General features: G+C 37.9%; 1 long non-coding RNA gene and 1 pseudogene across 2 annotated transcripts in view; one reads left to right on the forward strand and one right to left on the reverse strand.

Annotated features, from left to right (window-relative positions):
• Positions 1-18228, forward strand: part of LOC123613201 (uncharacterized) — a 40986-nt gene extending 22758 nt beyond the window's left edge. The window contains exons 3-5 of one of the 2 annotated variants that reach the window (XR_006720543.2): positions 2648-2881; positions 5943-6033; positions 17134-18228. This is a non-coding gene — a long non-coding RNA (uncharacterized LOC123613201). The remainder of the gene's footprint in view (positions 1-2647; positions 2882-5942; positions 6034-17133) is intronic. The other variant, XR_006720544.2, reaches the window with a different exon arrangement.
• Positions 2890-6028, reverse strand: LOC105082003 (keratin, type II cytoskeletal 7 pseudogene; annotated as a pseudogene).
• Positions 18229-26875: the final 8647 nt, after the last annotated feature.

Raw genomic sequence — 26875 nt, forward strand, 5'->3', positions numbered from 1 at the left:
ATGGTTATTTCCATTCTCACCCTCCTTTTAAAACTGTCCTCTTTCCACTTGACATGGTTTGGCTGGCAGTAAACTGGGAGAGGTTTGGCTGACAAGGCAGGGGTGGCTCTCTTTTGATGTCTTTGGTTATTAAAGTTTTTTTTAGTGAAGAAACACTCCAGCAGCTGCCAGCTTCTTACCAAAAAACAAAACCACAAAACCAAGATGCCATTTTTCAACAACTGTATGAATCATTCCTTTTTCCTTTTTATTCTAAACTCTGTCTAAAGCTACTTTTTGTCTTCTTACATTGCCATTTTTTTCTCTTAAAAAAAAAAACAAAAACATTGCACCTATAAGAACTTGCCTGGGCAAAGGAAAGAGGGAGTTGTATTACAGTTAGTTCTAATTAACTAGACAAAAAAAAATCTGTAAAGTAATAGATGATCTGTATCATTCCATAATCCATTAAAACCTAATCTATATTTACAATCCACTAAACCCAAGAAATGCAAAATACACATTTTCAAGTACATGTGGAGTGTTCACTAGTTTAGGGCATTTGCTGAGCTATGAAACAAAACTCAGTATATTTTAAAAGATTTGCAATCATACAGCATATACTCTCTAACTGCAATGGAATCAAACAAGAAATTAGTAACAATCAGATATTTAGAGAAAATCTTAAGTACTTGGAAATTAACACACTTCTAAATAGTTCATGGGTGAAAAAAAATAAACCACTAGGGAAATTAGAAAACATTTCAAACTATGTTAATGGAAATACATCATAGGAATATTTGTTGAATGCTAACATAGTGCTTAAGGGAAATTAAAATTGTTACTTACTGTTGCATAACTTAGGGTTGGTTAGCTACCTTGTCTAAGTTAGAGAAAAATGTCAGTGGAAATGTAAGCAAATCTTGAGAATGTATGTGATATGTGTGTAGAGAGGGATTTTTAAAGTAAATGCTAGGATTAAATGTGCTGTAACAATATTTTGGGATAAACTTTCTTCAGTGATTAAGTATCTCTGAAATATCACTATAAGGCAATGAGAAGATGTGATGTTATACCCTGATGTTTGTTTTTTGAGAGCATTTAATGGCATTCATCTAATGCATAAAGCAAAGTTAAATATACGATATACAGATGAAAACCTTACCTACTTACATAGCACCTAGTTTATTACTGTTGTTTGGTACAAACATCCCCTTAGAGTTAGAGCTTCTTACATACTAAGTATTCACAGCACAGATTGAAACACAGTAGAAGTATTGTTCGGATGGAAATTCATTGGTTTAGAGACTGGATTGAATTGAAGGGAGAAGTAGATGGATTTTTCTGGGTGTAATAATTAGTAAATGCTGCTAATTTTTATAAATGCACGGAGGCTTTTCAGGGCTTTTAGGGTAACTGGAATACTTTTTGTGCTTTCTGACATTTGAGTTCACGGATTATTAGTGGATAAGTATCATTTGTTAAGAGAAGAGGGGATTTGGACATGTGCACAGGGTTTGTTTTTTAATGCAGCTTCATTAGCTGCATTATAACCAGAATGTCCTTGTTCAATATTTAACACTGATATTGTTCTCCTCCTATAAGCCCTCCTTCAGGCAGCCTTCACTGAAAGCCAGTCCGGATCCCCAAGCGGAGGAGCTCTTGCCTTCCTGCCTAGTCTCTTAGTTACTTATGTCTGGTCCTGTCTTTATTTGTGCTTCCCATGTTCCTTTTTGATATATATATTCACAAAGCCTAAAATACTCACTATCTGGCTCTTTTCAGAAAAGTTTGCCAATCCCTGATATAGTAGGTTATCATGTCAATATGTCATATCAAATTTTCTCTTTAACATTTATATTGTGTAACTCTGATAAAAAAAAATCTAGGCAGATTTTCACACTAAGTGAAGTAAGCCAGAAAAAGAAAGAAAAATACCATATGATATTACTTATAGGTGAAATCTAAAAAAAATGAGGCAAATGAACTTATTTACAAAATAGGCTCACAGACATAGAAAACAAACTTATGGTTACCAGGGGGAAAAAAGAGGGACAGTGAAGGGATAAATTGCAAGTTTGTGATTTGCAGATACTAACTACTATAAATAAACCAGATAAACAGCAAGGCCCTACTGTATACCTTGTAATAGCCTGTAATATAAGGAATATGAAAAATTACATCTATATACGTTAAAAACTGAATCACTATACTGTATAACAGAAATTAATACAACATTGTAAACCAACTATACTTCAATTTAAAAAAAATCTAGGCAGAGTTATTTGAAATATACTTTTCTGGGGAAAGACAACGAACACATCCAGTGCTGCATGTATTTGAGTAGGCTACAGATTCTACCTCTCCTGGACTACTTTGTTTCATGATCTCTAACTTCACAGTGAATTTTGGATAGCAATCATAAAAATATAGAATATAAAACTGTAAGTGGATTTGTGTAATTTCATCAGCACTGAGTAATAATTTACTGTTGTCTGGACAGTAAATTAATTACTGAGAGCAATTAATACCATCATCTTTGGGAACAGAAATGACACCTTTTTTTGAAGCACCTCTGACCTTGTGGGCTCTCAGTAAATATGAGCAATTCAAATATCTTTAAAGCCCTTAAAAATAATACAGCAGTATTTGTTCTCTTCTAATGCAGGGAACTGTGTACTTTGTGGATGATGAGGAGGGACAATACAATTGTGAATCAAAAATGAGAGACAGGGACAAGAAGAGAATAATGGACTATAAGACAGGAGCTTGAGGAACAACGCTTCTTCCTTTTAACAAAGAAGCTTGTCCATAACAGAAATTGTTATTACCTGGTTGGTTTTTCAAAAGAAAATAATGTTTTGCTATGACTGGCGGCAAGAATTCAAAGGAAAAGAAAATGGTGGGTAGCTAAATCTTTAACTCCTTTTTTCTCTTTTAAAGTCTTTTGTGGGGGTGACAGAAAAAGGCTGGGGGAGGGAAGCTGTGAATTGGGAAAGAGGTTCATACTCAAACCCAGCATCTTCCATGAGGTAGAGAGAAGTTTAAGAACGATGTGAAATGATGTGTAAAAATCTCCCACACTAGTATTTTTTAATGACTCTGACTGCTCTGAAAATATTTAGATAAGGATAGATAGGGAGTATTGAGCATGAAATTAGGCCACAGTCTGCTTTTGTGAAGTTGTCCTCTTCAGAGCTAAAAAGAGTATCGAAATTCCAGACTCAGTCTTTTAGTACCATCTGACAGTCTAAGCGGTGACAGTTTATGATCCACATTCTACACCTGTTAAGTCTATATCCTGAAATATTAACAGCCCACTAGAGAAGACCAAAGGTGAAACCAATACTCATAAAACAGTCCCAGAATATTGGCCTGATATTCATTTTAGAGCTTTCAGGCTGTAAATTATGTCACTCCTTGGTAGGCCAAATAGCTCATTGTATTTTAGGGACCTTGAAGCAAGAAGAATTTACCCAAATTTATAGATCTTAACAGGTGAACTTTGTTGAGGTGAATTTCTTGATTTTGTTTTCTTAGTCTCAAATAAAACAGTCAATAAAAGCATTTTAAAAACTGTATCTGCAATAATAGAGCCTATTGAAAATACAATCTGAGATTCTTTGGGGGGGGGGGCCTGACCCAGGCCTCAGAAAGAGGCTGCTTTATTGGAAGCTATTCTGACATCATTTTTCAGACTGCCTTGCAGTCTTGGGACCAGGGATGGGAGTTGTCTTGTAACTATGGGGTGTGGATAAGGGTCTCCCATGCCCGGGGCTCAGTTGAGGGTGCTCCTGCCAGTGGCAGATGTGGTCCTAATGGAATAGGCCTTGAGGGCTCTGGGCCCTCCGCCACTGGAGAATCTCAGGGCATTGCTGCCCATGGTTCCCCCGAAGGTCAGCTGACTGCCAGCACTGCCGGTGGAATTCACCACAGAGATGTTCATGGCTCCCACTCCATCTTCGGTCAACCTGCTCTCCTCGCCCTCCAGCAATTTGCGGTAGGTGGCAATCCCGATGTCCAGGGCCAGCTTGATATTCATCAGCTCCTGGTACTCCCGGAGCTGCCGGGCCATGTCCTGCTTGGCCCGTTGCAGGGCAGCCTCCAGGTCTTCCTGCTTGGCGCGTGCATCCTTGAGTGCCATTTCCCCACGCTCCTCAGCCTCAGAGATGGCAGCCTCCAACTTGGCACGCTGGTTCTTGATGCTGTCGATTTCAGCCTGCAGCCTCTGGACAGCCCGGTTCATCTCCGCAATCTCATTTCGGGTATTCCGGAGTCCATCCCCGTGCTTCCCAGCCTGTGCCTGGGGGTCTCAAACTTGGTCTGGTACAAGGTCTCGGCCTCGGCCCGGCTGCGGTTGGCGATCTCCTCATACTGGGCCTTGACCTCGGCGATGATGCCGTCCAGGTCCAGGAAGCGGCTGTTGTCCATGGACAGGACCACGGACATGTCTGAGACCTCGGACTGCAGCTCTTTAAACTCCTCCTCGTAGAGAGTCCTGAGGAAGTTGATCTTGTCTTTCAAGGCGTCCACCTTGGCCTCCAATTCCACCTTGTTCATGTAGGCAACATCTACACCCTTCTTCAACACCAGGAACTCATTCTCGGCAGCCATGCTACGGTTAATTTCATCTTCGTACTTATTCTTGAATTCTTCCACGATGTCCTGCATGTTCCGAAGCTCCACCTCCAGGCGGCCCCCATCCAGCTGCAGCGTCTCAAGCTGCTTCCACAGGCAGGCAATGTAGGCCTCAAAGATGCCCGGGAGGCGGCTGCTCTTGGTCGACTTCTGCTCCTGAAGCAGCTCCCACTTGGTCTCCAGCAGCCTGTTCTGCTGCTCCAGGAACCACACCTTGTAGATGAAGGAGGCGAACGTGTTGTTGAGGGTCTTGATCTGCTCGCGCTCCTCCTGGCGCACCTGCTGGATGGAGGGTTCGATGTCCACCTGCAGCGGGGTCAGCAGGCTCTGATTGATGGTGACCTCGCGGATGCCGGCGCCCACGGGGCCCCCGTAGGATGAGTGCATGGCCACGCGCGGCCTCAAGGCTCCCAGGCTGTAGAGGCGGCAGCGGCTGCGGCGGCTGCTGCGGCTGCTGCTGCCGCTGCTGCTGCCGCCGCCGCCGCCGCCGCCGCCGAAGCCGCCGGGGCATATCGAGCTCAGGCGCACCTGGGTGCCGCGCCCCGGGAAGGCGGCGGAGAGGGAGCTGAAGTGGAAGTACATGCTGGCTGGACTGGGCTGGGCTGAACGGCGGGCGACAGGGGGCCGAACTCCCAATCTGAGATTCTTTATGAAATTTTTACAAAAGTTAATTTTCTGGCCTGGATAGTTGTTCAATGCTATTTGGCTGTAGAGGAGCTGAACTCAGCGAGGAGGCTTATAGTTAATTATCTCCTCCTGCTATACTCACATGTCAAAATGAAATAAGACAAGCCTCCTTTTATTTTATTTTATGATCCAGGGATAATATTTGGGGATCATTTGTTTTGTGTTTGTTTGTTTGTATATTTGTGAGTTCAGATGAAATTGGAACATACTTTACATCCACTAAAAAGAACAAGTTTTTGAGATCTGGACTGGTAATTTTTGGTATTTCTGACTCTGGAACCAGATTTAACATCTTGTTTCCTTAATTAATGAGCTAAGTAAATCTTTGACGCATGTTTATTCTTTTGCAGACAAAAAAAATATTGCCTGCCATTCTGATAAACAATAAGAGTTGCCCACCATCAAGCCGTTAGCCACAGCAGCCACCAGGACGGTGAGGCCTGGAGGAAGTTCAGGATGGAGGAAAACAGGATATTGGCCCTAGATAGTTAAGATGCATATCTAAGGAATAATTTCAATGAGCCCAAACTCTTGCTTCTACTCATGCATAGAAAAGCAACAAAGTCATTAACTTGAAATGTCTGTCTTTTGTGATCGGCAATAATCTTCTGGTGTTTGACTACATTTTTTTTTTCTAGCAAAAACTCTGATGTATCCTGGCTCCTCCCTCTTCTTTGAAGCGATTCCTCAGAGCCGTCTGAAAGCCTGTCTCCCAGACTATAGTACGCAGTAAGTACTCTATGAATAACACATAAATTGCAACTTCTAGGTTATGTGTTTTTCTTCAGTTAACACTATATTTGTATTACAGTCATGTTTTCAACTTTTAAAAAGTGATATATGATCAAAAATATAATTAAATCTACTTTAGGTTTCATACTTAACTTTTTATAATTTTATTCTGATAATTTTTTCACTTTGAAATTTTACTCCAACATGTTGTTTTAATTTTCTTTTTAAACCATTAGCTTTTAAAAATCTTAAAATGGCAACATTTGATGATTACTTTGCTCTTGGTCCTGGAAATTTCTGTTAAATGAGAGGAAAATATTAAATTTCTCTAAATCAGCTAATTAATTTAGGTTATCACTCTGTTTGAACATAAAAATCACTGGGTCTATTTCTTGGTAATTTATCATTGTCTTACTTGTGTTAAATTTGCAACAGTATTTTCCAATCAGTAAATTCATTGATAGCTTTGATATCTACATTCCCTTCTAGTCATTCCTATACTAAAGAAAGCTGAGAGAATATGCATTTTGACTATGATATGCTACTTATTTAGGAACAACTGTGACTGAGTGAGTGAGAGCTGGAACTGAAGGAAGAGGAGTAAATATCAATGGTTGAGTGTAGAATGTGGTCAGTAGGAGTAATAGGAAGATAGTGGTATTAACAGTGAAAAAAATTTATTTTTAAATTATTTTTCATAAGGAACATGAGCTAATTATTTTTAGTAAATTGCACATGGAAAAAGAACAATGAAATATGTATATATTTTGCTTTACCTTTGGATTTCTTATAGAATGACTTTCATTTTTATGTACACATTGAAACCAGTTACAGTATTTTAAATGACTTGAAAACCAGGATCAAATTATATTTTGTCAAATAATATTTAAATTATTCTTGCCTGCCTTATTCTGGAGATTTTATAAGCTGGATAGAATAGTTGGTCTTGGTTAGTCAATAAGTCTTCATGACCATCAATTTTCTTCAGTAGGTCTTGGATACCAATCTATAATTTAAGTAATTACTATGGTATTAGCTTAATTGCTTAGCCAGGAAACTCTTCCTAACCAGTTACTGACAAACAAAAACAACAACAGGATATAACTCCTATTTTTATTTCAAAAATAGCAATTAAATTCAGCAAATGACAGGTTCAACTTCTTTATTACATGATCAATGCAAAAGCTGAGATCCTGTTACAGATGACACTGAACTAGTCTTTTCCAGATAAACACAGAGTTAAAGGAAGAAATTGCCATTAAATAAAAATAAGATATTTTATATTATTTTCAAGGAAAATACTTTCATTCATAAGTATTACATTTATTAAAGGATATCCTAATTTGTACTTTTTACCTGCAGTCACAGGACCATATATTTGGGTGGTGTTCCATTTAGAAACACTTTAGGGTGTCAGTTCCTACTTTATGTGTTGGTTGACTGCATGATGAATATACAGAAAATATATCTGAATTTCATTGGAACCATGGGAGAAGAAGAAAAGAGACTTAACTATGTGTGTATTTTTTTCTACATATATATTTTTACATTTGATACATTCCAGATTATGTTGAGAGCCAACATTTCCATTACTGTGAAAGCTTATTTTTCTTGTCTTTAAGTGTAGACTCTAAGACTCTGGACAGAGTTGAAATTCTATCCTGTCCCTATAATTATTGGTATGAAGTAATGTATGAAGAATTGATTAATTAGGTTCATTTTGGATCGACCATAGTATTTTAATTTCTGGTCAGGTAGGTAAGGGATGATGCTTCTGCTTTGTAGGGTAGAAAATTCATTATTACAGGGATGTACCCAAAAAATGTGTGTGGCTTTTTATTTACCTATAATGGATACAATTCATCTGAGACCTCAATAATTCAGTGGGGATAACTGGGGTGGGGAGAACTTCAATTTGCAAATTCAAAGTATATCATTTTCTTTCAGCGTAGATAGTTTCTTTCTAGTTGAAACAATTTAATTAGATAAACCATTGGTCAATTCAAAAATCAACTTTTTTTAGTCAGGACTATGTGTCCTGTGCCTGTCTCCTTTATAAGAGGGCATCAAGATGAAGCGGAAATTTAGGGTCCTCATTGGAGGGATGGAGTGCCCCATTATGGTTTTGTGCTGGTTTGGATTTGCAATGGTTGATGGCTGACATCCATCGACTTGTCTGACCCAGTCTGATCCAATCCATGTGTGTCTTGTTGGTGTTCATCAGTGAAATCTATGGCTAGGAAATTATGGTCTATTTGTATTGACTAGGGCAGAACCTAATTATTTTCCCTCTTACTGCATGCTATCTTGATCTTAGATGGCACTACAAATCCCTTATTTGTTCTAGTTGTGTCTTTCACTTGCTCCCTGGTACCTGCCTTGAAGTTCTTTGCTTTGAGGAATGCACTGATTTCCTCATTGTAACTACCTTTTTAACCATTTCCACCCACTGCCTCAATCAACACTGTTACAACTCTCCTCTCCCTGCCCCAGCGAGAGGATGGTCTCACGGTACCTACTGGTCCCAGAGTACAAAGTGAAAGATAGGGCCAAAGCTCCTGCTTCCAGTTCTCCCTTCAACTCAACTAGTACCTATCTCCCATGATTTTCAGCCTGAGAGGTGTAGGTAGATCATAATACACATCTGGAAGGTTATTTTCTCTGCCTCTCCTTTCCTTCCCAGTATCACCTCTTCAGGAAGAGAAAGGCTTTCTGCTCTTTCCTCCTTTCTGAAAGAAAGTTGCTGATGCCAAATCATGGGTTCATGGTTTGTAATAAAACCCTGCCATGCAATTTGCTCAAACCTATTCTTAATACATTAATGGGAGCTAAAGAAATTTGTAAAATATTTTGTTTCTTAACATATTTTGACATTGAAGCCTATTGACTAGCTGAAAAATTACACCTTGGTTGTCAAAAGCTGAATGTTTTCTTTTTCCCTGGATTTCTACTGTCATCTTCATAACTATCCTGGAGGCAAATGGATGTCTCTGAAACTATTTGTTTATTCTTTTATTTGGCAAAAAATTTTTTGAGCATACATTATGTGCTTGGCACTGTGTCAGGTGCTTATGTGGTAGTGGTGGAGGCAGACAATAAGTCAGAGATAAGGAAGGTATTAGAAAGTGACAAATGCTAAGGAGGAGAGTGAAGCAAAGAAGGGCAACTGGAAGTGTTGGGCGGGAAATTTGTGCTAGTCCTCAAGCTGGGGCTAGGAGTGGGGAGTGAGTGGGAGGTGGGGTCAGGGGGCACTGAGAATATGACATTTGAGAAAAATCTGAAGGAACTGAAGAACATCATTATTCAATATCTGGGGGAAGACCATTTCAGACAGGAAAAATAGCAAGTTCAAAGGCTTAAGGGCAGGCATTGTATCTGCTTGGATCAAGAAAGGAGTTGGAGATGAGGTCAGAGAGGTAATGAGTAATCAGAACATACAAGACCTTGCAGTCAGAGATGGACTTTGGCTTTTGTATGGGTCAGGAGGACACTTTAGCCTTTGAAGTGAGGAATGACATGATCTGAAGCAAATTTTCACAGTCTGTAGGAGAGTAACGGGGAAGTAAGGAGACAGTCGGAAGTGATTGTGGTAATAAAAGTAAGGGATGATGGTGGCTTAAACCAAGCCCCTGGCTAGGAGGAAGTGGCTAAATTCTGCATCTATTTTGAAATATAGAAACATGTGTTTTGAAATGATTTAATAACAAGCCAGATATGGAAATTAAAGGAAAGAAAAGAAACAAGGATGGCACCAAGATTATGGTACTGAAAACTTGAAAAAATGGAATTGTACTGACCTGAAAAGTAAAATGAGTACATTTGCAGTGAGGAGGACATCAGGAGTTTAATTTTGGACTTGATAAGTTTGACATGTCTATGGGATATGCCAGTGGAGATGCTAAGCCCGCAATTAGATCTGCAGGTCTGGAATCAAGGGAGAGGTTCTGGGTTGGAAACATTCTTTACATTATGACCGTGTTGTTCTTAATTCCTTACCTAAGAGTGATAAAAGGTTGCCTTATTTGACATGAAAGAAACAAAAACAGAATAAATTGAAAGAAGTTAATGGAATGCCTAAAAACCAAACCAAAATTTTGGTTAATAATGGATTTGCATGAACACTTAAAATCCACCTCTCACCCCCTCAACCAGAAATACTAAAGTAAAAAGATCATAGATGGAAATTATTCAACAGTTCTTAATAATTGATAGTACTCAGATTATGTTTAAGTTACAGTTATCTCTGTGGCTTGTTCCTTCACCTCCTTCAGGTCATTGCTTCAATCACTTTCCTCTTAATGAGGGCTACCCTGATCAATGTATCTAAGTTTCAGACTAATTTTTTCAATCCTTCCATTACAAACCTCCTTAAAATGCTTTATTTTATTTTTTGTTTACCAATAGCATTTGTCACTTTCTCAATTACTATGCGATTTACTATTGTTTGTTCATTGTTGCAGTGAACACAGTTTGTGCAAAGCTCTCCATTCTGCTGGCCTCACCTATGATTCCAGCTTTGGCCATGGGCACTGGTTCCCTGAGGGCTTTGACCAGCTTCAGATAGCTTGTCTGAAATCTGACCCTGCCTCATTGTAGACTCACATCTTAAATTCCGGCCTTAGGGCTTCTTTGCAGACTTCCTTTGGGAATCAGCTGGGTACAAAATCAGTGTAACCTGAAGGTGGGGGAGTTAATCTTGTAGGGCTACCATTGGCCAATGGGAGGTGAGCATTTTCTTCCCTCAGGCAGATGTTCCTGGACGCTTTTCATAAAGTATCCCAAGGGACAGAACAGTACTCAACCAGAGAGGTGGCCAACTTAGTGCATCCATTAATTGATTCTTCCACCATTCTTCTTTTATCCCAGCCTCATCCCACATCTAACTCCTGTCCACTGAGATCATATTCCTAAATTAACCACTTACACTTAATTAACCCTTGGTCACAGGCTTTGCTTTATGGAGAATTCAGGCAAAGAATTTTTTTTTTTTCTGTCTTCTACCACTTCATCTGTCCAAAGGTAGCTGATAAATCCTAAGCATCCAGAAGACTGGCATCTGACAGGTTCTCAGCAAGTATGTGTTGAAATGAATTGAATGTAATTTGGTTCTCTAATTACTAAATCAGGTAGAGAATAGGAGTTTGGGACCCCAGTGCTGAAGTACAACTATCAAAGTGATCTATTGCCTCATAAGTCATTGAACTTCACTGTAGGGGAGTTCGAACTGGTACAGCAACAGAGAGTAGGGTTAAAGGGTCTGCATTCAGAGGCACGCTGCTTGGGTTGTGTGTCACTTGCTACATGTGTAGGCTTGGAAAGTTCTTGAACTTTCTGTGTGATGCAACTTCCCCATCTCTAAAATGGAGACAATGGAAATCTCTAAATCAACTAGTTGTGAGAAATAAGTAGGTTAATATATATAGAACATACATGGCAGGTAGTAACATGTTTGAGTATATAAAACATACATGTTTTCTATTATTATTATTATTATTATTATTATTATTATTATTATTATTATTATTATTATTAAATTTTCACCACACATATTAGGGAGACCCAGCATCAAATTAAAACAAGAGGACAATGCCAAGTTTTAAAGAAATCTAACCAAAGGTCACCATTTTCCTATATTTTACTTGTTTTAGTTACAATTAATATTTACTCTGATAAACATTTAAACAAAATGGAAATATATAAAGTTCCACAATATGTTCCACTGCCATAGCCCTGCTAAAGTTTCATTTTATTCAAGTATAAATTTATTTGTTTGCTAATACTATCAGCCCGGTTTATAAATTAATTAACCAATTCATGATAAATACTAAAATTTTATCATATACTACCTTTTATTTGGGCCCCAATGCCAGAAGCAGACAATGTCAACTGATTTTGCTACTCTGAAGCTTATGGATAAGACATCACACTATGTTTCAGAATCCTGAAATTTCATCATTTGTGAAGTGGAGATTGCCATGCCTACCCCACCATGTTTGAGGGAATATTAGGTGTCACCGTGTTCATGAAGGGGTCAAGCACAGCCTCTGACATGTAGTTGAAGATCAACAGCATTAACTGAAATCAGAAATAATTGGAATAAAACTGCTTGGAATCCCATCCACGTCCCCACACTTCTCTGAGTCTAGAGCTGTGATTTTTCTTAAGAATTCAAACACAATGTTTGAGTCCTACACATGTCTCATTAGTACTTGGCAAATGGAATATTTCCATGAAAATAAATGTTCTGGAGATGAGTATTTGAAATAGAAATCTTTTCATTAGTCATAACAGCAGCACCAGTGACAGAGTTATTTCAGCTGTATTTCAATTTGCAATTTAATCTAGTAGGTCATAATGAGAATTACTAAAAGCAACCAAATCTGAGTTCTTTAAATTCTTTTAACTCAGCATTATGTGCTGAGCAAATGCGCTTATTAAACAAGCTGCTTATAAGGCATGATACCTTGGTTCAGATACTAACTTATATGCTGAGTGTGATTTTTAAGGTAATAAAAATAAGGTAATAAATGGAACATTAGACTTGTGTTAAAAAATTAATCTCTAACTGGATGACCTTGACTTAACCCTTACTTTTTAAGTCTATAAAATATGTGGTTATGGCAATGTAGAAGAAGATTGTAACAGATAGCTCCTATTTCCTACATTGGCATTTTTGCCAAAAATTCTGCATGGAAGGTCCTGTGTACCTTTGAGACATTGTTCCTTTAGCAGTTGGAAACCTCAGAGTGAGATTCAAAGACTGAGTATCTCCATGAATCTGAAGGAGGAAAGAAATCTGCTTAGTTTTGTTGCAGATGGCTGCCAACTTCAGGATGTGCCACAGACTTTTTCTACTATCAGGTGATTTATGAATATCAGCTAATACCCAGGTTAGCACTTTTACTGCTTTTAGGTTAAGTGCCATAAGTTCATGGGTTCTGTAACCTCACATGTAATAAAAATCAAAAAGATGAGAAAAACATGATTTTTAATCCATCCACCCTCTAATGTGAATTTATTTATGATCACTTTGACTCCTGAAACTATTCAGTCCTAATCACACATTATTAGTGAGATGATTTAGCATAATAAAATTGTGCCTTTTTACATCAGTGCTAATTAAGTGCCTGAGGCACAACAGGTACTAAATTAAATACTGTAAATTTAATTTACTGTAGTAAATTCCTGTGGAGTTTCATTCAGGGAGAAATGATTATTACTAAAGTAAACCATAATACTGAAAGAAAACCCATATGATGACATTTTTTAAAGGAGTTTCTGTTAAAATGAACTAACATTTTACTTGAAATAATAATGAATAATTAATGAAAAGGATTGCAGCTGTATAAAAGCTTTCACTAAAATCATTTTCAGAATAACTCTTCAAAATTATGATTCTAGAATCTAATTATCCCTTTCTGCAGCCTTAAGAATGTATTTAGATGATTTGAGGCTACATACAATGTTAAATCTCAATAACCAAAAATCCCAGACATGGAGATGAAAGCATTCTATTAACTCTAAACTGGGATTATCATTTTTCAAAGGTCTTTCCTGCCTAGTTTTAAATGTCTGGCGCTAAAAATGATAAGCAAACAATTCTGTCAATAGACCTCTTGTGTTCCTTAGTCTGTTCTTCTCAAAGTGACAAAGTGCCTTGATTCCAGCAGCGATTCTGCAGTCTGCTTTCTCCTTGGGTTTCCATTGTGACCGTTTAACTGCTGAAACGGAGCCCAGAATGGAGAATCAATCATACAATCTGAACATTGCAAGTGATACCGAAGAGGTAAATGAACTCATCCCTCTGCCTCGAGGAAGGACAAACTGTGCCCAAATATTTCCAGAGGCATAACTTTGCATCCTAATGAGAGAGAAAAACTAAGGAGTGGGAATTCCTCAGGAACCCGTTTGCATGCTTTTGGTCTATTTCTATGCTAATCCAGTTGGCAAGTACTGTTCTAAAGTGTACAGGGTGGAGCTCCCGGTGCAGCCAGATTAGCACGTGACTAGGATTAGGCATCTAGCTGGTGCAGATTCATTCATTTGCCTGAGAAAATTCTTTTTACAGATTAAACAACCACATAGAATACAACTACTTTTATACATTTTACTTTACATGGATAAACATTTCTGTTCTCAGTACTTTTCCATCTCTCCCCTCCCTTCAATTCCCTCTCCATTCTTTCACTTTTAAATTTGGTCTTCTTTCTCCCTGGCCTGCTCTTTGACGCTCCACCCTGGGTAATGACACCACTAAACTGGAAGTTTAGCTCACTACCTTGGCACCATCTTTTTTTCTGACCGTTTATATCCTACTGGATGCCAAACTCTGTCATTAGTGCTTTAAAAATGACACCTGCATCAGTCTCTCTTTTCCATTTTGTTGCTACTATCTTACTTCAGGCTTTTATTACGTTTTGCTTGGATACAAATTAATTTCCCTGCTCTTCCCCTTGCTTTGATTTCTCTCCAGCTCCTAAGTATCTTATACATCGCTGTCTGGGTGGTCAGGATAAAGCACAGCTTGGACTTTAATCTTGGATTGAAACCTTCAGAGATTCCTCACTATCTTCCCAGACATCCAAACTCCTTGACCTGGCTCTTACACCCCTGTCCCCGCCACTGCCAACATTCATCTTATGACCCAGTTCCAACCTAACTTTCTAGCTTGACCATCCACTGTTTCTCTTTCACATGGGTGAGTCTTCCTAAACTACACAAACTTTTCTCAACACACTCTAGATTTTCTTATGTATTTTACCTAATTCCACGTTTTTGGCATCTTGCTTCCTTCATCTGAAATTTCATTTTTCCAATATTTACCTACTGAAATCTGACTCCTCCTTCAGTTCCTAATCAACATAGCAACTAACCAGCCAACCAACCAAACAGTAATAAAAGCAGCTGCATGTGACCCTGTGCTGCTACCATATCAGGACCATCCTAAATATATAAACTCTAATCCCTACCCAAATGCCGACTAGGAAGATATTATTATAACCAGTTCACAGGTGAAGAAACTGACATTCAGAAGTGTTAGTAATTTGTACACTGGCTGCACAACTAATAAGTGGTATGTGGCATATCCAGGTAGTTACTAACCTAATACTTTCTTCCTTTTTTTTCCTTTAGCAGAACCCTGATTTTTTGGGGGGGAAAGGGTAAAACAGTGTGACTAACTAAAACAAAAAAGAAAGCAAGAAACTATGTATCTCAACCTCTCTTGTAGCAAAAAGTGAGCTTTCTAATGTCATTCTAGCCAAGAAGATTTAGGTGGCAGTCTGCTAGGCATTTTGGCAATATTGTGTTGTCTCTTCCATGTCCCTTCTTCCCTCCTTATTCTTTAGGAAGTAGGGCTGAGAAGCCTGGGGAAGCAGGGACCATCTTGGGACTACCAGGTTGAGAGTCTAACACTAAAATCGGTAGAGAAAAACGAGAGGAGCCTGGGACTCTGATGGTACTGGGAAGGAGATTCTGCACTGTCAGCTGTCCAGAAATTCTTGCTGGGTAAAAAGACCAAAGCTTAATTTATACCTTGGGGTTTCTGTTGCTTATACCTGAACACAATTCCTAACTGGTACACGATAGAAATGGATTTCATACCTGCATCTGTGTTACCTGGTTTCTCCTTTATACTACACCAGCACTACATCCCTCACAGGTCCACTTAAATCTTACCTGAATCCCCATCTCAGAAACACATTTTTCTTTTTTCTGCGCTCCCATAAAATTCTGGGCTACTTTCAAGGGCCTTATGATGTCCTCTTTTTATTTGGAGTTTTTACTATAGACTGCGAATTTCTCAAGAACACAGGCTACAACTTCCTTCTTTTCCTATACTTAGAAAACACTGAACAAATGTTTACAGTGTTTGATTAAAATTCAGAAAATTCACTGTGTGGTTTCCTATTGTCTGAGTCTTCTACAAATTTGTTTTAATCTTCTTTAAATTTGTTAGGGACACATGTAACCCAAACCAGACTGATCTGGGTTCCCAACGAGTCTGCCAGAAATGAGCTCCCTCAGCTCTTCTTGTGAATTTCTCGGTTTACTGCCCTAGGGGTGCTTAGAAACAAAGCCCTCCAGTTGGCTCATCTGCCAGGTCTCCTCATTCCCCCCCCCCCCCCCCCAGGGGCTGCTCTGGGGCTGCTCTGAGGCTGCTGAGACCACCACTGTGCCCATTCCAGACTTAGGGGAGGAAATGCTGCTCTTAGAACCTTTTTACTCCATACTGAACACAGATCTTTTCCTAATTACTCATTGCACAACTGAGACCAGGCTATGTCTCAAAGAAAACAGCAAAGAGAGTTGTGAATGATGCAATGGGAGCACACAGATTACATTCTGGATACTGTACGTCATAACTGGTTTCCAACAGCTGATGAATTTTCTTAGTATTGTAACAGCATTATTGCCAATTTTGTCAATTGCTAGAGATACAGGGGAATTGTCACTAATTTTAACAAATAACAGTTGAAATTTTTTAATGTGGTGATAAAGTCTTGATTTCAAGTATTTTAAAGAGCTAGGAAGTGAGTGTAGATATGTTTTTAAGGTACTTTGTGGAAAAAGGAAAGGAGTGAATAGCAGGACTGGGGTTGGAACTTAAGGAAGTGTTACAGACCAGGTTTTTTGCTAAATAAAGAAACATAAGAAGAAGGAAGAGGGAGACTGAAAGGAAGAGAAGTAGAATTAGAAAGGCGAATGATTTAATTAAAGACCTGTGAGTAATATCCTGGTATTCTCCTACGTAGTGTACAGACAGTGCTCTGTGCTGTTGATCGGAAGAAGAGGCTCAGGAGATATGTCTTTGGAGAAAAATTACTTAGGAATTAATGTGGAAAGAATTTAAAATCAAATATTTTTTTCAGGCCCAAAAGCAATATAATTAAGCCAAGTCCTTTTATACACAGCTAATACTCTATACCAGACATATATTTTCACAACTTTCTCTTAGTCAGTTTCTAACTTTGTAATACTTTTTGATGTTTTATTATCAGCTTCAAACTGAGGTAGACTTTGATTACACATCCTGATTTTAAACTACTGCAGTAGAGCATTGTAAAATCTATTATTATTTTAAATCTTTAAAAATAGGACATGCCAAGTGCGCTCCACCGGACTGAGGCTGATGCAACAAGGAATTGCAGAGCTGTTTGGCCTTGGGATTCAGTCGTTAAGAAGAGCTGCCAACTCTGCCTGACCAGCGGGAGTGAGTTTGTTCACTCTTCTCTGGCCTCCAGCACGGAAGGCGGGCTGTCTGCAGCCTCTGTGAAACTTAAGGTAGTTCTTCCCTCGGAGTTGGGTTGAGACCCTCACTTGCTGTTTGATCACTTTCTGGAATCTTAAGGTGACACAGACTAACAGGAAAACAAGTAATGAAGAGATACTAAGGAATGCAGCTTAATGATGAGTTTTATAGATGAATTAATGATTATTGGTTGGCTTATAGACTTTCCTGGTTGGCTAAATGACAGATGTGATAAACTCTACATTCTTTCAAGTTCTAGAATATTTTATATTTTTTGAGGTAAGTTCTTTCAAATTGAGTGATTCTTGTATATTTAATTATTTATATTTTTGAGGTCTTTGGGATTTATCAATTACCATGAAGAATACAATTGGTAAGATTTAATTACAGCCACGTGAGCTGGTATTCTTATATACAATGTACAAAGAATGTTCTACGCACATGGATAACAAGACAAAGGTCAAGAGTGTCTCTGAAGAGAAATTATTTAGGAATTAAGGTGGAATATGAGGTTGCATACCTCAGTGTATTTCAAAGGAATATATCTATTCTGCCCCTGGAAGGAACGATCTCTCTCTCTCTGTATTTTCTTGTTCATCTGAGCAGAAAGCTCCTGGATTACAGAGCCTGCTTGTTCCTCCTTAGTAACTGTCACCGCCTCCTGCTGGTCTTTCATTCAGCAGACAAGGGGTTCAAAAGAGTCTTAATAAATCCTCATTCCTTTCCTCCCCACCTCTCTCAAACTCTGCTATCATAGAATTAATGTTAAGTTGGTATCTATGCTCTCTTAAATAGCTCAGATCTAACAAACTGAAATTTAATTGGTTAAATATGAATACTGCTTCCCCTTGTGCCCTACCCTAAGCACTATTGTCAAGTACCCAAGTACAATACAGGAAAGGTATATTAATAGTAACTAATAAAAAAGGTTTTATTTTTGACTCTTCTCTGTTTTTTTTTTCTCTAAAATAAGTGGCTATTATCTTTATAACAAAAGTTTAGGCATTATTTAAAATTATTGTGGAAGCTCATGGTAGATAAAGTATTCCCCTTGCCATCCACCTATGAGATTTCGTGCCTCCGAATGTTTATGTAATTCTATGAATAGCGGGCTCTGATCTTTGCCAATGTGTTCTGCTTTATCAACTCCATGAATATACTGACGCCATGAATGTTCTATCATTCAGCATCTTGCCAGGAAAACAGAAACCACCCTCAAACTTTCAAATAATAGGATTAATACAGGGACTTGATTACCGAGGTGACAGAAAACAGAGAAGCTAGACAAGGGTTAGTGAAGGCAACTCAGAGAAGTTCTGACCACCTTCAGACTGTAGGACATATGAATGTGTGGTTACCAGGAACCAGCAGCTGGACTCAGAGGAGACCCAGCACCATGCTAAGTGGTGGCACAGTGATCGCCGGGCAAGGGGTGAGGGTGCTACTAGCAAGAGCTGGAGCCGTGGAAGAGACATGGGCACTATCAGAGATCCTGTAGGACTCAAGGAGAGAAGGGAAGAAATACTCTAATTTCTCCCTGCAAGGATAACTCTGTTAGGATAACAAAATCTTGCTTGTGTCTTTCAAAGGCTCCCGTGTTTTGACTCTGAGGGCAGGAATCAGCCATGAGCTAAACTGAATTTTGTTCAATAGAGACATTCATAGTGCTGCAAGGCCAGAGTCAGTAATTAGGAGGACTAGCTCATCACAGATCAGATATTTACCAGTGCAGTAAAGCAAGGTTGTCTTTTTATCCTTCACGTTATATTAGAGTGACTGAAAGACTTTGATTTATGCCCTCCCATTTGTCACTTTGTAATAAAGTTAATAATAATGGCTGTATTTATTTGTACTCTACATGTAAAACCCTGTTCCGAGAGCTTTATAGGTATTGATATTTTTCATTCTCAAAATAACCTCATAGGCAAAAGTACTACTATTAGCTATTATTTTATGGAAGAGAAAATTGAAGCCTGGAGGGGCTAGCTAATAGACACAGTGTTATACAGAGATAACACAGCTGTATTCGGGGGTGGCCTTTGTGATAAGCTCTGCTATATGATTATTGCCACAAAGAAGGTCCTCAGAGAAACTCTTCTGAACTGGAGCACTGTTTTCCTATTGACATTGCCCACATGCCAGTCCCTCAGACCAAGCCACCATCTTCTCTTACCTACACCACTACAGTGGACGCTGGACTCATCCCCTCACTTCCATTCTTGTCCTCTTTGATCTGTATTCTATAGAGCAGCCAGAATAACCTTTTAAAAACACATCTCCTCTTCTCAAAGCCCTCTGGTGGTTTTCCATTGTTATTTAATAAAGTCCTACGTGACTTAAAAATATTACACCATGGGTTTTAGTGGACAGGCATAACCCAGTGCATCTGGAGTCCTGTTGCTTTTCTGGTGAGACTAGGCAGCCACTTATTTACCTACCTGGCTCCTCTTGAAGGGACATTGTCTCTGCTTCTCATATACTCAGACAGAGACCCATAGGCAAGCTTGGTAAACGAGCCAGAAAAGTCATCCTGAAATTATCTTCACCTCCTACCTACAAGAAGAGCATTGATCCATAGCAGCAGAGAGCTCCAGAAAGTCTGGAGATTTGTATATGAGGCTCAGCTCACCCCTAGAAACCCCCTGAGGGCTTGTGAGTCTGCTGGAGCCCCTGGCAAAGTGACAGACATTTTGTAATGTCTGTCAATGGTGCTATTTGTTTTGGCCTTTCCAGGGTAAATTTGGTGGGAAGCCAGGGCAACAAAGGACACTCCTCAGACTAGAGTTGGAAGAGGCAGCTAGGGTGAATCTCTAAGTAGTCGAGAGAAGTGCAGGGCAAAGGAAACTTGCCAAGGACAAATATGAACTAAATTCACTACTTGCTTATATACTTGCTTGTATTGAACAGACAGCAAAAGCTAAAAGAATGTTACAACGGGCCTTAACATGCTGGAAAAAAAGCTTGGTCCCTGGGGTGCTCTACATTTCATCCCTGTGGCAGTGAACCATGCCAGGATTTCAACCTAAGTGCTACACTTCACTAGCAAAATCTCTTAGGTGTTTCATACGTGTGATTAATAAATAAGGGGCTGTGTGAAAAGCTTGGCACTGTCTTTGGCCCATCCAGTTGCATTCATACTTCTGAGAACTAAGGTAGAAGATTAATTGATATGTAAATATAAGGAATATTTACTGGCTGGTAAATAAAGGGCCTGACAAAGTATCTTAGAAGAAAATGTATGTTCTCATACACTAGTTATAGCTGATCAAAATTACTAGAATAACTATAGAAAAAGTTTTTGGTTTTCTTTTTAGTTGCTTCACAAAGTTGGTGAAGGTGGATTGTGCATGATGACTACAGCCAGAATAATCTTTCTACTGGTTGTTATATTTTAATTTAAATACGTAGCTATGATTCTTCCCAACACTTCACTGCTTATAAATTGTGTTGAGTCCTATGGGTTCTGTAAAAATCTTTGGAACTTCTTTCTTGGCTTTGGACTTTATTCAGCCGAAATAATTACTGGGGCCATTTCAACCTGCCTTTTTTTTTTTTTCCCCAATTCAAAGGTTGTTCACACTGACTTCTCTTGCTTTGAATTCATGTAAGATATCATTAACTACGCGTGCTCTTCAAATGTTAACTCTCCCTTCAGATACTTCAGTAATGTATATGTGTGTAAGTATTTATATATACTTTAATCTGAATCCATGAAAGTACCTCTTAGGTGAAGAAAAGCTTGTTTTACTGCACCTTAATTGCAAGACATCACATACATATTTTTCCTTCTGAAATCATTGCCTGGAAAATCAATTTTTCCGGTTTCACTTTTTCCATAAAGCTAAAGCTGTAGAGGTCAAATTTTGTAGATGACACAGAAGAGTTTCGTCCATGAATAATCACAAGATCATGCTATTAGAAAGGTCTTCAAGAAATGACACAGTTCAGCCTGAATCCAAATGGGTCCACCACACACTGACAGTTCTTCTATTGTTCAGACCCCTGAGACAGACTACCCAGAGCCTCTTGCTATGGTAGCCTAGCTGTTGCATGGTAATTGTCCTTTTTTTCTGGAGGGGATGGGGTGGAGTGTTTGTTCTACTAAGCTTTTTCTTTTTTCTAAGCTTTTTCTTTTTTATTTCTTTTACCAAGAATTATGTTCATTCTTACTATGGTTTTTCTCTTGGCAGACAGAACAGCTGAACGAAAGAAATGCTATGATAGTGATTCCTGAGTGAAAATTAAGTGGGAGCTAAAGTTTGGTGATCTTTACTATTTTAGATGTTTTAGTGCTTTTGAGTGTTGTTATAGAGATGTCACACATTTAATTTATTGGAAACAAATTTAAGGGAAGAATAATTGTGCAACCTCTCCTACAAATGACTGAAATTCTTACATCAACACTAAGTCATTTTTTATCTCCTGTTGATATGAGAAAACTCTTTTCTCAATAGAAGGGCTCTATTTCTTAAATTAGCACCATAAATCTCAACATTCTTTCCAATGTATTAGGACAAGTTGGCATTTGAAGTATGAGGACTCTGAAATTGAAGTCAAAGTGACTCAACAGTATATAAAGCACTTTCTAGACCAAAAGTTTAGTTTTGTTAGGACTGGTATTAAAAGCAGTGACTAAATCTGTAAAATGATAGCCAGATTATCAATGAGTGTCAATCTCCAACACAAATCATTACTTTGCATTTAGGGAAGACAAACATTAAGCTCTTGTATCTTGCTTCTGCTGAATGTTCAACCTGCTTATGTAAACAGGTTTTTCCTTGATTAAGGGCTTTTACATGTGGATATGAATTCTGAATCTCTATATGTTATATAAGCACCAAAAAAAAAAAAAAAAACCAAACTTGCCTCATACCCTAGTGATGCTCATTGTGACATATCTTGCTTAATCAGTTAATGAACGCAAAGCTAAATAAAAGCTTTTTCACCATAAAATATAATTTATTTGGCAAACATGAATTGTGCTCTAGTATTAGGCAATCTACTAAGTGGAGAAATCATAGCTTGTGATTTCCAATATAAACCACCATAATCTAGAATATTTTCTTTGTGGCTTAGTAAAGGAGATGTCTTTAAAAAATCTATGAAAATTATGTGAGCTTACATATTTTTAGAAGTTTTGTTTTTTAAACATTTCTATTTTCTTTGATTTTATGCCTAGTTGTATTTAAAATTTATCATTATGAAAATATTCTCATGATAATAATCTCAAAAATACGGACAAGTAGAAAAAAGAAAATATCCTAACATAAATATAGCATTTTGGAGTATTTCCCTCCAGATTTTTTACACATAGTTGAAAAAATGTTTATAATGTATTATATTCATAATTTAGAAACATCAGAAAAACTAAAATTAAGGTAAATTTATTCACCATAAAAATGTCTGTTCATTAATATATTTTTTGATGTATTTAAAATTTTATTTGTAACAAAAAAAGCTTTAAGGATATAACATTAAGTGAAAAAATTCAAATTATGAACTTTATGTACCTGGTTACAAGGTTTAAATATTTTATAATAAACTTAGAAAGGCATTAGGGTTTGACTTATAAACCAAATTAATTGTGTGAAATGGCTTCTGGAGCTGATCATATTTCTGAACCATGTGGTATAAAGAAAAATAACCCAAAATATTTGGGAGCAAAAATACAAGTCAAGAGATTGTATTCAGGTTACTATATGGATAAACTAAAATCCGTCTCTTTTCTGTCTAATTTATACTTAAAAAAATCCCACATAAATATTGATTCTTAAAAATATGAAAATTGAACTGAATTGAATATGAAATATGAAAATATGGGTCTTTTAAAAAGCCAATACCCAAGAAAATAATATAATATGAAAAATTAGCAGGGGATAATTTTACCTTTAGAGTTTTGGGAGGCTAGAATGGAGGTACAATCTTTCTCCTCCCAAATTTTGGTAAATCTCCCAAATTTGGATCACTTTTACAGAATTCAGGGGATTGTTTGTAATTAAATGTTGGCTTTTTTATGGCATGGACCAGTTTGAATTCTTCAGAAGCTGACCTTGAGATGAGGATTGATGTATCAATTTTCAAGATTTAGGAGGTGCTCCAGGGAGAAGCAGGTAAGGAAGTGGAGAAAGCAGAACTGAAAGGGGGGAAGAAGGCAACAAGAGAGAAATTTCTGGTGATTTCTCAGCCTTAGATTCCATGAGGTGCTCTGGATCCTAAGTGACATCTTAGATTTGTCCCACTTTGAGGCAAACGATAGGCTGTCCAACCGGCACACAGGTCAGTACTTGGCTGTAACTTTTCCCAGGAATGCAGTGCCCCTCAGGAGCTTCTGCTTCACTCTACAGAGAGCAAATGCAGAAGGGGCTCCACAGCTCACGGTCAGCTCTCAGGATCCACATGGTTCGGGGTGATCCCCAGGGATGTGTGCTACACGTGGCTGTCACAAAACTGCCATTTAAGTTGGGAAACAGAATTCTGCACAGTTTGCTGGGCCAAAGCATCTGTGATAAGGACTCAACTGTGAGGCAGAAGTTACAATTCCAAGGATGCATCTAGAGCTTGGGATTTTCAGAGAAGCTTCGATTAGAATTTAGAGTGGAGGGTGGTGGTGGGGAATCCTTAGGTGTATGTATCAGGAGTAGAAGGAAGAGGAGAACACAAGTTCTTTAAAATTTTGAAACATAGGAGGAAGAGAGGAAAAATGTAAAACAATTAAGAGGAAACCCAGAACGTACTGATTGAGAGGATGCTTAACTCAGGAAACTGTATCTTTGCCCAGACTCCAGAGGAAGTTTGGTCAGAAAATTCTCAGCTCCTATTTGGAGCTACTAGAACAGTTCTCCCAAGAGTGCAGAGAGCTTGACTTGGACCCCTGCCTGGAAAGGAGCCTGGTTCTCTAACGATCTAGGAAATCTGTAGAAGTAAAACTCAGAGGAGGCCTGGGATGATGGTAGGTCTATCAAGAAAGGACAGTGACCCTGGGTCAAGGCCAAAGGAGGAGCCAGCTGCCTGTAAGGGGAATAAAAGTGAAGCCGTCCAAGAACAGACTGTTTAAGGCTTTAAACTTGTGTCAAGTTTACTGAGGAATGTGAGACAGTGTACTTGAAAATTACCTCAACACTATGTAACCTGTATTCTGAAATTCTCTCCTATTGTAATAGAGATTCGGAGCCTTTTCGAATGATTTAGTCTCTGATTCTAGGTTCCTAAATGAGTTGTGTTAAGTTATGTACCCAGAGGGAGTTGTGCTCCTGTGGACAGCACGAGGGTTGGGCATTGCTGGGAAGAAATGTAGAAAAAGAAAAAAACGGTGATCTTCCCTGTGTGGTCTTGAGAGGAGCTATCCCGGCTGTGATTACCCAGAAACTTGTCTGAAGCAAGTGTCAGAGGGAACTCATTGAGGAGAGACTTATTTATGCCTTATGTTTGAGTGCACCATCTGGAAACTGTATGTCTTTTAGTCACATTTGTATACAGGCAAACTATGTTTACCAAAAAAAAAAAAAAATCACAGCAGACAATAATTATAAATCTACAACACAGAGGGTAAGCTTGCTTATTCTATATTCTAGCCAACTACATTTGTAACATTAATAATAGAGAGCTACGAAAAAATACTTGATGATCTTTTCACTTCCATTTCATTTTCCTCTTTTTTTCACTTCCATTTCATTTTGAAAATAGGGAAATGAAGTATTACTAATTACTATCATTTGGGTTCCAAGAACTAACTCTATCATCTTATACTCCTTTAAGTTGGGCACGGATAACATTTCTTTCACAAGGACCAGAAGATTATGAGCTCACATGGTTTTGTTGTGTGTGTTTGAGTGTCTGTGTGTGTGTGTGTGTGTATGTGTACCATGTTTTATTTATTCATTCAGCAATTTATAGATATTTGGGTTATTGTGAATAACGCTGCTATAAACACCAGCACACAAATATCTATTCATGTCCCCACTTAAAATTCGAGTGTTTTGTCATGATTTCCCCCTCTGTATCACACAATTTTTTAATACTCAACAAAAATAGTTCCCGAAGAGGTTCAAACTATTTTGTATAAAATAAGCTATAAGGGTAAAGTGTACAACATAAGGAATATAACCAATATTTTATAATAATTATAAATAGAGCATAACCTTTAAAAATTGTGAATCACTATGTTGTACACCTGTAACTTATATAATATGGTACATCAACTATACTTCAATTTAAAAAATTAGTTCCTAAAAGGGTCAGACTATGCAATTTCTTCCCTATAGGCCTGGAAAGTTATTTGTGATTAGATTCATTCCCTCTTCTCCCCTCATGGGGGATACTCCAAGTGTTTTGTTCTTTTAAAAGTATTTTTATTGTGGAAAATTTCTAACACATACAAAAGGAGAAAATAGCATAACAAATGCCCATGTCCCTGTCACCTATTTATAGAAAAATGATCACTTAATGGACAATCTTGTTTCATTTATACCTTCATCCACTATTTTTACCCAGTGGATTATTTTGAGGCAAATCTCAGATATTTCACCAATAAACAGTTACGTGCATATCCATTGAAGATGAGGTTCATTATGTCTCATGTTTTATTCAATTGATAGTCTCTCTTCCCTTCTCCCCCGTATCTCTCTTCCCCTCTCCCTATTCTTGCCTTTCTTCTCCTCCCTTCCTTTTTTCTCTGCTCCCCCTTTTTAGTTTATTTCTTGAAGAAACTGAGTCATTTGCTCTGTAGAATTTTCCATGTCTGAATTTTGCCATTTGTATTCCAGTGATGTCATAACAGATTTCTCTGTCCTTCTTTTCTAAAAATTAGAAGTTAGATTTAGAGGCTTGATAATTTGAGTTTGATTTTTTTTTCTGGACTATTTGATAGGGGGGATTGCAGTTTTCCATTGGTAACAAACAACATTGGGTTATTTTGATGTTAGAAGCTATTAATGATCAATGCTTATATTTATTCAGTCATCAGGAGTCAAAGAATGGGGATATTTTCATTCTATCATTCCCTTTTCATTTACTATTTTACTATTTCATTTACTATATTAATATTTTAATAAAGAGAAACTTCCTTTCATCAGTTCTTTGATTACCTAGTAGTACAGACTGTAAAGACTATAAAAATGCTTGATTTTCCTCTTATTTAGTAGCGTTCAAATAATGCACTGGTTCCTTTGAATCCTCCAAAGATGATGAATGAGTTTTTTTTAAATTTGAGCACATACAGGATTCATTTTAAACCACTGCTATTATTATCCTGATTGATGCTCATATTGTCCTATCAAATTTTTTCAAGCTGACTTCCATGTTTTTTTGATGGTTCTGCTTTGTTTTTTGTCATCCATTTTTTATCTTGCACATCTTTTTCCCACTTCTGCATTGAGCTGTTTCTTCAAAGAGCCTTGGTTCCTTTTAGTGGGAAAGGTATTTGGAGCCCACAGTTTTGGCATTGCTGTGCTCAATATATTACACATTGGTCATTGCTTCTAGGCTTTTCCAGTGGACAGAGACAAAAAATGTTTTTAATTCTTTAAAGATAACATAGTTTTTGAATTTGTACAGATATTTTCAATTCAATTTTAGGGCTACAGAAATTTT

Source organism: Camelus bactrianus, chromosome 5 (genome assembly GCF_048773025.1).
Source record: "Camelus bactrianus isolate YW-2024 breed Bactrian camel chromosome 5, ASM4877302v1, whole genome shotgun sequence".
Classification (NCBI taxonomy): domain Eukaryota; kingdom Metazoa; phylum Chordata; class Mammalia; order Artiodactyla; family Camelidae; genus Camelus; species Camelus bactrianus.